Genomic DNA, 12,807 nt, shown 5'->3' on the forward strand with positions numbered 1-12,807 from the left:
CCCGATATGCTTTCCTGCTTGTTCACACTAAGATTATAATAATCTTCTATTTGTGACATCCAAATCACTCACATTGCATAAGGCTGCAAAGTCCTTAGAGGATTACGGCTTCTTAGTATGAATGAGCAGCAGAAAAAAAGTGGAGGAGGAAGAGCAAGATGAGTTATTAGCCAGACAGCTCCTATTCCCAGAACAAGTATCAGCAATTTGCCATTTAAGGATCCCTTAAGCAGAGAAAAGGTTGCGTGCAATGCTTCCACACCTGACTAAGTGATTCATTAAGGACTTGATGGGGCCTCAGGAAACAAGAGCAGTGGATCTGTCTTAGAGAAAAGATCAAGGATTTTAGGGCTTCTTTTTATAGAACCTTTCCCCTGTGCCCTCGGTTATTCTGGGGCCAAATCAGATTCTTGGCAGTTCACAGACTCACAAGTTTAAAAAGTAAACACAGCCCAAAGCCTGCATAATTATTTTCAGAGGCTTCCCAATGCCAACAGCCAGGTATCTAACAACACTGCCTGGGAAAGGGACCCATAGAAGTTCAGTGAATGAGCATTCTTTAAATTAGCAATGTAAAATGGGTTCCCTGCGTACAAATATGAAACAGTGGTGAACACCAGAAATGCAGTCACCGCTTCAACATCATTAATACACTTTAACAGCTGGAATGTGGAGTGGATTTAAACATTTCTGAAAAATGTCAGCATCATAATAAGTACTGGGTCAGGCACATGTAAGCCACCTACCCCTCAGCCACATCATATAATCCTCATAAGCACTTCAGAAAATATCTACAAGATTACTAGGATGGAAGATCAATAGATGGGATTCCTACTGGTGATGCAAACACAGCAAGCAAGCTGCTGCATTTATTTTTGAATAGGTCTAACCCCTTTGGGGTTTAGAGAGCATGGCCCTTTAAATCTTTTGTCCTGAGGGAAGGAAGCGCTGATTATTCCAGGAAGGGAAGGGCTATTTTGGTGGGGAGAATGGGAGAGCAAGAAGGTGTGTGTGTGTCTGGAACTCTAGGATAGTGAAGCAGCCAAGAACCAGCCTGAAGCCTGGGAGGGACAGAGCAGCCAACTGGGGCCACCCCAGGACAGGAGCCAGGAGGAGCACTGGGCCAGGGAGGAATCACCCGAGAAGGACAAACCGGAGCTGGATCCAGTATCCCTGCTGCCCAGAGCTGTATGGGGCTGAGAGTACTGGGGCCTGGGACTTTGCATTGGGGATAAAGAAGGAGGTTGTAGCCAGTTCAGTGAGGAGGTTGTGTCTCTGTGTGGGTTTGCAAAGAGTGGTAGAAGAGGGCACTGGAGGGGTTTGGGGAAAGTTTACTGGCACTGAAGACAAACCAGGAGCCCCAAGACTCACTGCTGGACTGGAACTCTGCCCAGGACTTCTGAACTCTGTGTGCAGACTCACTCCTGGGTGTCTGACCTTTCAGACTTTGGTACCACTGAGACTGTTGGCCCTTGTGTTGAATGTAACCCTTTTTCACTGCTCCACCTATCTTTCCCCCTGTTTTCTCCATTCATCCCTCTGAATAAATATTTCCCTTTCCTATATTCTCTGTACTATTCCCGTGTGTGTGTGTGTTTTCACTCTGGGGGGTTTGGAACAGTTGCCCCTAGAGTGCAAGGGGCACATGCCTTTTCTTGTCCAGAGCTGCCTGTACAACAGACTTCATCTTGACCATGAATGGTATGTGGGACACAAGTGTCTGCAGATGGTATAATTATGGACCCCTGGAGAAGGGTGAAGGCAGTAACGACCTTTCCAAGGCCCACAACCCTTAAGGAATTACAGTCATTTCTGGGATTCTGTGGCTACTACCGCAGGTTCTGAAAGAATTTTCCCCACATTGTGCATGCACTCATTGCTCATCAAGGGATGTGTGCTCTACACACACAAATAAGAAGGGGAATCAATACTTTAGTGTGGGAACACCTTTCAGAAAGCAGTGGATTGCTGAGTGTGAAGAAGCTTTCCATAAAATCATTCAACAGCTCACTCAAGCGCCTGTTTTGGTGAAAATCAATCCCACCCAGCCATATGAGCTCCATGCCAATATAAACTATACCGGGTTAGGAGGCATCCTTTATCAAGAGCATGAGGACAAACTCTGACCAGTAGTTGTGCAAGTCAAGGCCTCGTGCCCCCTGAGAAAAATTACCCTGCTCATCAATTGGAGTTCCTTTCATTAAAGTAGGCCATGACAAAGAGGTTCTATGACTACCTCTGTGGGGCCAAGTTCATTGTAAATACTGACATATTTTGATGTACGTCAAGACAACAGCAAAATTAGCCATAGTGGGACACTGGTGTTTAGCAGAACTCTATGCCTAGGGTTTCACCCTGCAGTACCAACCCAGCCGAACAAACATGGATGCGAATTTCTTGTCTCATTGGTCTCATACTAAGGACTTGATCTGAGGAATGTGGGGACCCCTGAATTGAGAGCTTTCCACCAACCAGTACCCATGGTGGCGGAAAAATCCACAGCCAATGGACAGTGAGCCAGGGGCGGCACCAGATGCCATACTCATAGTCTACTCAAGTTTTACTAGAATACAGGACCATCAGCTGCCCAGACTGAAGGATTGAGAGGTGGATCATGGCCAGCAAGCTGATCCACAGATGAAAGATGTCCTTTACACATTGGAAAGGAGAAAGGACCCCAAGGCTATCCAGCTGAGTCACCCAGGGGAGGCCCTTTTGCTAAAGGAATGGAACTGCCTATAAGTTCTAGATGGATGACTTTATCATGGGCAGAAGCATCCCCAGAGGCCTCACCCAAAGCAGTTGGTGCTATTGCAGAAGTCCAGTGAAGCACGTTGGAGGCCTGCCACGATTGAATAGGGCATCTAGGGTTTCCAACCTCTCTATTCCCAGTTAAGGTGAGATTCTATTGGCCCTAGATGTGGGGTGACATCACCCACCATGTTCACACTTGCACCAGGTGGATCTGATAGACTCTGCCTGAGCAGACAGCTCCTCTTGTCAGCATTACAGTTTGGCACCCATGGAGCTTGTCTTTATGGACTTTCTGTCATTAGAGCCTGACCTCTGGGGCACTGTAAATATCTTGGTGGTGACTGATTTTACTTGTTATGCCCAGGCTTATCCTACCAAAGATCAGAAAGCTTCCACAGTTGCTAACATCCTGTGGGAAGAAGTTCTTCATTCACTACAGACTGCCTGCAAGACTACACTCAGATCAGAGATGGGATTTTGAGAGTCGATTAATAACAGAACTTTGCAAGATCATGGGGATTAAAAAAAAATTTACACACTACCCCTTATCATCCACCAGGGGATCCACTGCCAGAACGATTCAACTGCACACTAATCAACATGCTGGAAACCTTGGAGCCTCAGCAAAAGAAATACTGGAGCCGGTATGTGGAGCACCTGGTACGTACCTATAACTGCGATCTACATGATGCAATTGGGTACATACTATACATGCTAATGTTCAGTCAAGAAGCCTGGTTGTCAAGTCTGTTTTGGAGTGTCTTCAGATGGGGCGTTCCCAGAAACACGTCTGGGGTATATCACTCACCTAAGGGGCAACTGAATGAGACATATCAGAGAGCGACGCAAGCTTCAGGTCACCAGAGTCAAAAGAACAAAACCCGATATGATTGGCAAGTGAGGCAACAAGAGCTTCAGACTGGCAATCAAGTTTTGGCTCAATCTCAGATTACAGGGAAAAAACAAAATTGCAGATTGTTGGGAGTCACACCCATACTTTATAGAGGAGAAACTGGGGGATCTACCAGGATATCAGATATGTCCAGAGGGCAGTCACGGTCCCACCAAAACTCTCAATCAGCATCATCTTACCTGTGGGACAAGTATTCCCCCATGAGGATGTTTGCACTGATTCTGAGCCTCCCGGCTCCGTGAGTCAGACATGGTCCCGACAACAGAGATATACCGGGTCTGTGCAAACAGCCAACTCCTCCGAGAGTGAAGATGAGATGGGGTATGGCAAACATCCTGTTGGGGAGCCTCCCTCCCGCGGCCCTCCATCCCCCATAATGCATCCTCTTGTCATTACACAAAGAAATGGTGAAAAGGAAGAACCCGAGGTCCCACTGGCCGAAGCTGTGGGGAACTCCCAAGAGTCAGATGAGGAAGGTAGAGTGCGGGAACAGAATCATGTACTCCAAATAGCTACTTTAAACCCAGGCGCCTTTGATTTCATGCCTCAAGGACCCGTCCTCTTGCCACCATGTTCAGTGGTGTCACCTCAGCCAATGCCTGACAGTTAGCCTAGAGATTCCTCCAGGGAACAGAAGCCCAGGTGTGTGCTTGCATATGATCATTTGGGGGAACCTAGTGACTTGCTGATCTCTGGGGTACCATGGGTGGGGGTGAGTTGACTCATGGGAAACCTGTTCCACTTCCTGGGGTCCAATGAATTGGATGATGGGGATACTCCTGACCAATGGAGGCCCTGGATCTCCTGCTGGGGATCCATGACCTAGACTTCTCTACCTTGCTGGGGAGATCAAGGATTATTTCTTTTGCAGGGGGGAGAATGTAACCCCCTTGGGGTTTAAAGAGCACGGGCAATCTTTTTCCTGTGGGGAGGAAGAGCTAATTGTTCCCGGAAGAGGAAGTGCTGGGTTTTTTTGAGGGGTGAGGGGGAGCATGGAGACGGGGAGTGAGAGGGTGTGTGTGTCTAGAGCTCCAGCCCAAAGGGCTGCAGTAAGCAGGCCCTGACAGAGTGACGGAGCTAAGACCCTGCCCAAAGCCTGGGAGGGACAGAGCAGTCGACTGGGGCTGCCCCAGGTCAGGAGACAGGAAGAGCACTGGGCCAGGGTGGAATCACCCGAGAAGGACAAACCGGAGGTGGACCTAGTATCATTGCTGCCCAGAGCTGTCTGGGGCTGTGAGTACTAGGGCTTGTGACTTTGCATTGGAAATAAGGAGGGTGGCTGTAGCTAGTTAAGTGGGGAGGTTGGCGTCTGTGTGTGTTTGCAGAGAGAGGCAGAAGAGGGCACTGGAGGGCTTTGTTGTTGAAAGTTCACTGGTGCAGAAGATGACCATGAGCACCCAAGACTCACCAGTGGACTGGAACATTGCCCAGGACTCCAGAGGTTCCTGCAGAGCAGTTTCCATCTTGGCCACAAGGGCGCTAAAGTTACACAGCAATGAATTTTCCTGCTGAATTGTCATTTGTGCTCCACAGGCTCAATTCTGTAAACCCTTACACCAATCACTGAGATATAGATAGAATGTGAATAAAACTGAAGAGCTGTTTACTATTACATACATATGTAGCTGGATCAGGTGCCAGTTTTACACATTTGTGATTCTAAAGACTAGGGTATTGTACACACTGCACTATATTTACCTCCGCCATTTACAGCACGTGCGTCCTGTAACAATTTTACAGTTCTAACCGAGAAGGAAATGCTTCCAGCAGAAAACACTTTTTTATAGCTGTTCTCTGGGCAAAACAATGCAGAATCTGGAACATTTCCACCTTGGAATCATGCAGATTAATCCCTCCGAAGATACTTGCACCAGTTGTAGTGAATATCCTAAAAAAAATCAAGACCATTTGATAATGAAAAATATGACGAAAAGCAGTTAACCAAGCAATTCAAATTCAAAGGTTTACCTCAGTGATTCAGGAGCCAAATTAGCTGTCAACAGTACCTAAAAGAACCCCACACAAATATATTTTTCTTGGTTATTCAGTCCCAATAGTTTTTTCAACTACAGTTGGTTAATAACGTAAAAGCACTCTGAGTGGTTTAATATCTTAGACCGGTTAATAATTAAATCACACTGTTTTTTAATATCCTGTGCTGCAAGGAGCTGCAGAAGACACATGAAAGAGCCAGAGCCTGAGTATCACTGGTTTAGATTGTACCATATTCTGGAATTGGGGGTGGGGGGTGGGGGGGAGTTTGAAGCAATGCTTAATTTGTAATGAAAGAAGTGCCAGGCTCTAGTTAGTTTAGTTATTTTTTTTACTTTCATTAACTGAGGCGGCAAGACCAAATGTGCTGGGGCTATGAAATGCCAAGCCCTGGCACAAAATAAGCACCAGTTTGAAGAGTACAGTTAATAATTCTAAACCTGTGGTCTCTTCTCAAAGTGTGGCTATACTGCCCAGGAGATCCTGAGACTGAAAGGACACACCTTGCTTCTGCAGTATATATTCCAAATCGGTCCAATACTGGGAAGACTCATGCTGGATTGTGCTTTATGTACCTGCTTATTGGTATCCGTTTATTTTTCTGACAGTAGAGTTGTAGCAGGGGAAACTGTATTCTAAATTAGACTGTAAACTCTTTGGGATAGGATCAGTGCCTATCTGTATATTTGTAGGGTGCCAAGCACAGCAAAGCAGTAAACCTGATTGGGAATTATAGGCACTAATAATGATATAATAGTTCCCCTCATGCATCATCTATATTTTCTGCTAATTTTTAGTTCCAAAATCTTTCCCGATAATGTCCAAAGCAAAAAACCAAAACCATAGAAATCTAGATTTTCTGGTACTATACCTGGTTGAGCTTACAGCATTTATAATAATTGAAAATGAGGAACGTATACGAAAGTTCATGAGGTAGAATAACTATCGAATGGCAGGGATCACTTGTTTGGATAATTTAAAGAGAAATCACTAAGTTTTGACCAACTATATTTTATTTTAATATAGACTTTCAAAAAAATTCCATGGAGATTATTACAGTCTCCACTAAATTAACAAAAGCTTCAATGCTATTTAAAAGATATCAGTGAAAGGCACTGAAAATCCAGTACTTATGAACAATATTCTAATACTGCTGAAGAACTCTGAGGTCATTCAGGGACAAAAGTTTCAAATTCGAGCTCCAGAGAATCATTTCAAACACGCCAGTTACAAAAGATATGTTGACAGTACCATTTAAATACTCCATAATTCCAGTCATCCAATCATCATGCAAATTTTGTTTTTGTAACAGGATTCTTCAGAAATATTGCAACAATACAATTACTTACACCCTAATGTTTTGGTTATTAGTCAACCTCCTCTATCTTCTGTGTGAGTGTGTGTGTGTGTGTCTGTGTATGTATGTAGGTATTATAACAATTATACATATCAGTGATGTTCTTGAAGGGAAGGATTGAATTATTTCTGTCTCTCTGCTGGAGTTCACACTACTCCTGGATACTGCTAACCTATCCACACACGCACACACACAAAAAAACTCCTAGAGAGTTTAGTTTTTGCCTTCAGAAAGCATCAAACTGTGCCATGTAGAAGAGTGTTGTTGTAGCCAGGTTGGCCACAGGATATTACACATACAAGGTGATGAGGTAATATCTCTTAGCAGACCAACTTCTATTGGTGTGAGAAACCTGAAGAAGAGCTCCATGTGAGTTCAAAAGCTTGTCTCTCTCATGAACAGAAGTTGGTCCAACCAAAGATATTACCTCACCCACATTGTCTCTCCCATGTATAAGATATTTTTAAACAATTCATTAGGAAGGGGAAATACACCCACAATTCTACAAGGCCTTCATACATCCTTCTCCTGACTCCATTCCCAATGGCACATGTTGGAAATAATTCTATGTTATTTCTATATAAAGGGATGGGATCCATCTGCGGAGACCTTAAGGCTGTGCAGAGTTTCACAGAAGTCATAGAATCATAGAACTGGAAGGGATCTTGAGAGGTCATCTAGTACAGACCCCTGCACTCAAGGCAGGACTAAGTATTATCTAGACCAGTGGTTCTTAACCTGGGGTGCACACATCCCCTGGGGGTGCGAGATGCCTTTTCTGGGGGTGCAAGACATGCCAGATTTTTTTAGAAGGTAAATCATCGAAAACACAAATTAAGCACAGGCACGTAAGTACAACTACTTTGTTTCATCAAACCTATGTATTTATTAACATTATACTTTTTTAACGATTACTGTAATAAACAAAAATATATCTAGGTTTAAACAACTGACCTACTTCAACAATTTTTGATAAGGGGTGCGAGAACATATTTTGAGAGCTAAAGGGGTGCAGGCTGCAGTAAAGGTTAAGAACCACTGATCTAGACCATCCCTGACAGGTGTTTGTCCAACCGGCTCTTAACTCATGTACATTGGTGAAAACCGAAACGAAGAAGTCATTAAGCACAGCTGTGAGGCTCTGAATAGATGAATCTCTTCACTGGAACATGTCATTCTCAGTGTACTTTCCAGGAACAAAAGTAATAAAGATTTCCAGAGCTGAGACTTAACAGAAGTATATTTGCCGAGAGATATTGCCTCCCTGTTTAGGTTATGGTTATGAGGAAGTGTTTTTGTTTAAATGTGAAAACAAATGAATTTAATAAACCAGTCCCTCACCCTTCTGCCAACACAAGAAAAATCTTCACTGACATAAAGGGAGTTATCAGAAGCTAAAAGGGAGTTATCAGAAGCTAAAAGAACAGCTGATGTTTGTAGGAGGCCCTCACTGAGGAAAAAAGTTGTATCTAGGGCTGAGTGAACAATGTGGAGAAAATTTCACTAATATTCACTCAAACTTGAAAGTGAAATTTGATCTGACCATGTTCACCCCATTTTGTTTTAGCTTTCCAGAAGCATTAGCACATGCTCAATATTTACTAACAAAGAAACTCAAAAACAGTATAACCTCAAATGCTTAGATATTAACTGAAAACAAATGCTGAACTGTATATTTAATTGTAAACTTTAAAATTTGCAACTCACTCTGTTTTGATTAGTCACATAAATTACCCAGTCAGGGAACAGAAACAACAGAATATGACTTATGTAACTAATCAATATAGTATATGTAGCAACTTTTGAATATTCACAAATTAACTATTCACAAATGAGCAGCAGCCTGGTAATTATTTCCTGAAAACATCTGCAAATAATGAATACATTTGAGAATTTCACAGTCTGTTTGCAAATCATTGGTTTATTCATCAAATTATTTGTTGATAACAATTTGCTTTGTTCTACTTATAGCCAAACCCATATTCCAGTAGAAGCCATTGATTTTATGTTTATCCTATATCTATTACCTATATCCATACTTTTCATACATAAGTATGTATACACAAAATATATTGATGAATACTTTCTAGGCTATTTTTATGTAATGATTATTAACAACTAATGTTTTAGAGGTTTATGTGGTATTTTTAAGACAGTACCAAATAACAGTATTGCATAATAATGTTTATATAATAAACAGAGTATTAAACTACATTGGCCAGTGATTATAATCCATTCTTATGTATGTCCAGTTAGTCTTATCTAATGAGGCCTCCAATAATGAGCAAATAGAACTCTCACCAACCCAGTTCTGAGTAATTCTACAGAGAACAACATTTGCATGCTGAAAGGCATTGTGGTGAAGCACTGGGGAAACTAAAAATTGCAAATTCGTTCAGCAGAAGTAATTTGCATACATCTGTCTTGTGAAAGCATGGGGATTTTTTGGAAGGTAGGAGATGTTCCTTGTAAAAACAAACAGGAAGTGTTAGCAAAAGGAAACACCTCCACATTTGTGGAAAATTTTACCACCTTGTCCCAACTTGATATGAATAAATAAAAGTGAAGTGGTATTTGAATTCAAAATATTTTTATTTTAGAATTACTTTTTTTAAGACCAATAAATATTAGCAATTATAGTGGATAAGCAGCCAACCAATATGCAACCTGTCATGTTACAATAAATTAATTTTAATTTTTGATATAATATGACCATAGTAACCTGTACTTTTTCCTGAACCACCACATAAACTCTCTAAGTTAAAATATTCTCTGCTTTCAGCTTTTCTGAGAACTTGGGAGTATACAAAATTTCTCTTGCTTCTCTAGTTGTTACTTAGTCTGACAGGGATGCAGCAGCTGTCCCCAGCAACCACATCAAACTCCCCTCCCTCCATCATTTTCACCTGAGGTGGAATTCACCCATGAAATAAAGCCCCCGACTCAGTGGTTCTACTACACGGAAGAGGCTAGCTGACCAGAGGATACACAAAGCTCTACTCTTTTGCATGCAGTGGAGCTGCCTGTTCGGGCACTGAAGGAGGTGAAGGGCTGCATAACTGCTGTTGAGTCCAAAATTATTCAATGCCAGTGTCCACAGAACCCAATATAGTATGTGTGCAAGAATCACTGTCCATATCTAATCACATAAGAGGCAGCAGAGGTTTCATAGATTCAAAGGCCAAGACTTTCTGCATAACATAGGCCATAGAACTTCCCCAAAAATAATTCCTCGAGCATATCTTTTAGAAAAACATCCAATCTTGATTTAAACATTGTCAGTGAAATGCTCTGCATCCTACCCATGGCTCAGTTTGTGGTTTGCATGAGTGAGTAGCAGGGCTAATTTCACTCCAGTGCATCTAGCAGAACCATTTTCCTGTACATTTCAAGGCCAGACAGGCAGTGTTGCCAACTCGTGCAATAATATTGTGACTCTAGCAGTTTTGGGGTGTTTTTTCAACCTGTCTCATGATGAAAGCATCAATTCACAAATTTTCCCTTCTTCAAAATGGCCACAATCTCCTATTACTGTCAATGGGTCTGAAGCCAACCAGATGGCTGTCATTTCCCTACAATCTATCTGTATGTGGAGTGAGGCTGTTCTTAATAAAGTTGACTGCCACCTCATACTGTTTTCAATGAGATTGAAGTGAGGCCCACAAGCAAAATTGCTGCCACTGTATGGTCAAGGGGGCTAGTTGGGACATAGGGACTATTAGGAGCAGCCGAGACACTGTGAAAAGTGGATGAGGAGAGTAAGGGGAAGCAAGAGGCAGATTTAGGGGTTGCAGAGGAATGGGGAGCAAGGAGAGGTGTGGGGCAGGAGGGAGGCTGAGGAGGATGAAGAGGACAGTGATGGGGGTGGGAGATGGAAGGGTAGAATGGCAGCTCTCCCAGCCTGAGGGTTCCCTCCCAGCAACCAGGGGAAGGCAGTACTCCCCGGGCAGTGTTGCCAGCTCACGTGAACTGATCACAAGTCACGGTTCCAGCAGGAGGGGCTGTTGTGATGACGTGAGCAGCTGCTCCAATCGCATGATTTTCCTGGTGGGCAGAGCTGTGCAAGATCCTCTGTGGACACAGACTCCCCTAACACTGAACGCTGCCTTGATTGTATGGTCCTCTAGCAGTGAGAGGATCATGGGACAGAGGGAAGCAAAGGAATGGGAGTCACGGGAAAGCACCTGCTGGGTCTGGGAAAGGGAAGAAGCCACTGGGTCAGTGAGGCAGAGGAGATAGTCAAGGGAGTATTAGGAAATGGATGACAGTTCCCCTATCTGAAGGATGAGGAGAGGGTAAGCGGGGTCTCCAGCTGAGTCAGGGAGAGGCATACATTTTACGTACATTTAAAGGGTGACTTTTCAAACTGAAATGATCACACACATAGCCAGAAGAGTAGAGAGGAGTAAAAAGACAGACTAAAAAACATGGTTTGAATCTCATGATTTAAATGTCATGATTTGTGGGGCCAATCTCACAATTTGGGGGGATTTGACTCATGATTTTTGATATCTTGAGAGGGTCCAACTCATGATTTCTTATCTGGAGTATGGCGATATTTGCATACTGTACTACAGGACACTCTGACAGGACCCTAACTTTATCTGTAAGCTATGTCATTTATTACATAAAGGAAAGGATTATATATGGTATCACTGAAATAATATTTCTTACGGGAAAATTTTCAAACCTACTTCAGCACCTAGGTATCTTTATACCAGGAGCCTAGAAAATGTCAAATTGCTGAAATGGAAGATGAACACATCTATATGTGTGTGTATTTTACTGTAAAATTCATATTGATGTAGGCTGGGTCATCCCATGCCATGCTCCAATCCTCCTCTCAATGTCCACTCCAAAATCTTCAGGTGCAGTGATGTAATGGAAGGACTTCTGTGAAGTCACAGGCCTGATCTTCACCGAAAACTTAGTAGCTCAGGACTGTGAAAAATCATGCACCCTGAGCACCATAGTTTGGTCAAACTAACCCCCAGTGCAGACGCAGCTAAGAATCCTTCCGTCAACCTACCTACTGCCTCTCAGAGACAGGCATTACTACACTGACAGAAAAAACCCTTTCATCAACGTAAAAAGCATCTACACTATGGCTGCAGTGCTGCAGCTGTGCCACTGTAGACATGCCCTCAGGAAAATGGGAAGGAGACAATGTCATGCAAGCTGTATTTTCCCTTTTATCCCTCTACCCACTAGACTAGCATGCATCACCCAGATGCACCAAGTGGACCCCATGACAATTTACACCACCTGAGGAACTGCTCATCTCTTCAGTCTGATGGTGTTGACTTGGACTTTGTTACTCTGACTACAATGGATATTTTGCAAATTCCTCAGTGTATATTTTGAAGCTAATTGACTTTCTGGGCTTTTTAAAACACCAAACAACAAACTGAAAAAACGACAGTATGTAGAGCAATAAACAATATAGTGCAGTGTGTGGAATGGGAAAGCCAGCGGAGGAAATCTGGATTTATGAAATCTTTTTGATTGTTCAACCTTATAAAACGCTGTTTTTACAATGTGAAAATATATTCCTGCAGACTACTTTTTACCCTTCAGAGGATTACATGAGAAAAGAGAGGGTAGGGGATATTTCAAATGGACTGAATTTTTCAGGAAGAGACAAGCCCAAACTAGAATACCGGATACAAATACTTCTTGGCTTTGGCCCCATCTTTTCCTCTTATTTTTTTCTTCGGGGTAACTTTCTGTTCTTCTGTCTTTTGGCAATACACGCACAAACACTGAAATATTACTCTCTCTCTCTCTCACT

The sequence above is a fragment of the Chelonia mydas genome, chromosome 1 (genome assembly GCF_015237465.2).
Source record: "Chelonia mydas isolate rCheMyd1 chromosome 1, rCheMyd1.pri.v2, whole genome shotgun sequence".
NCBI classification, from domain to species: Eukaryota; Metazoa; Chordata; order Testudines; family Cheloniidae; genus Chelonia; species Chelonia mydas.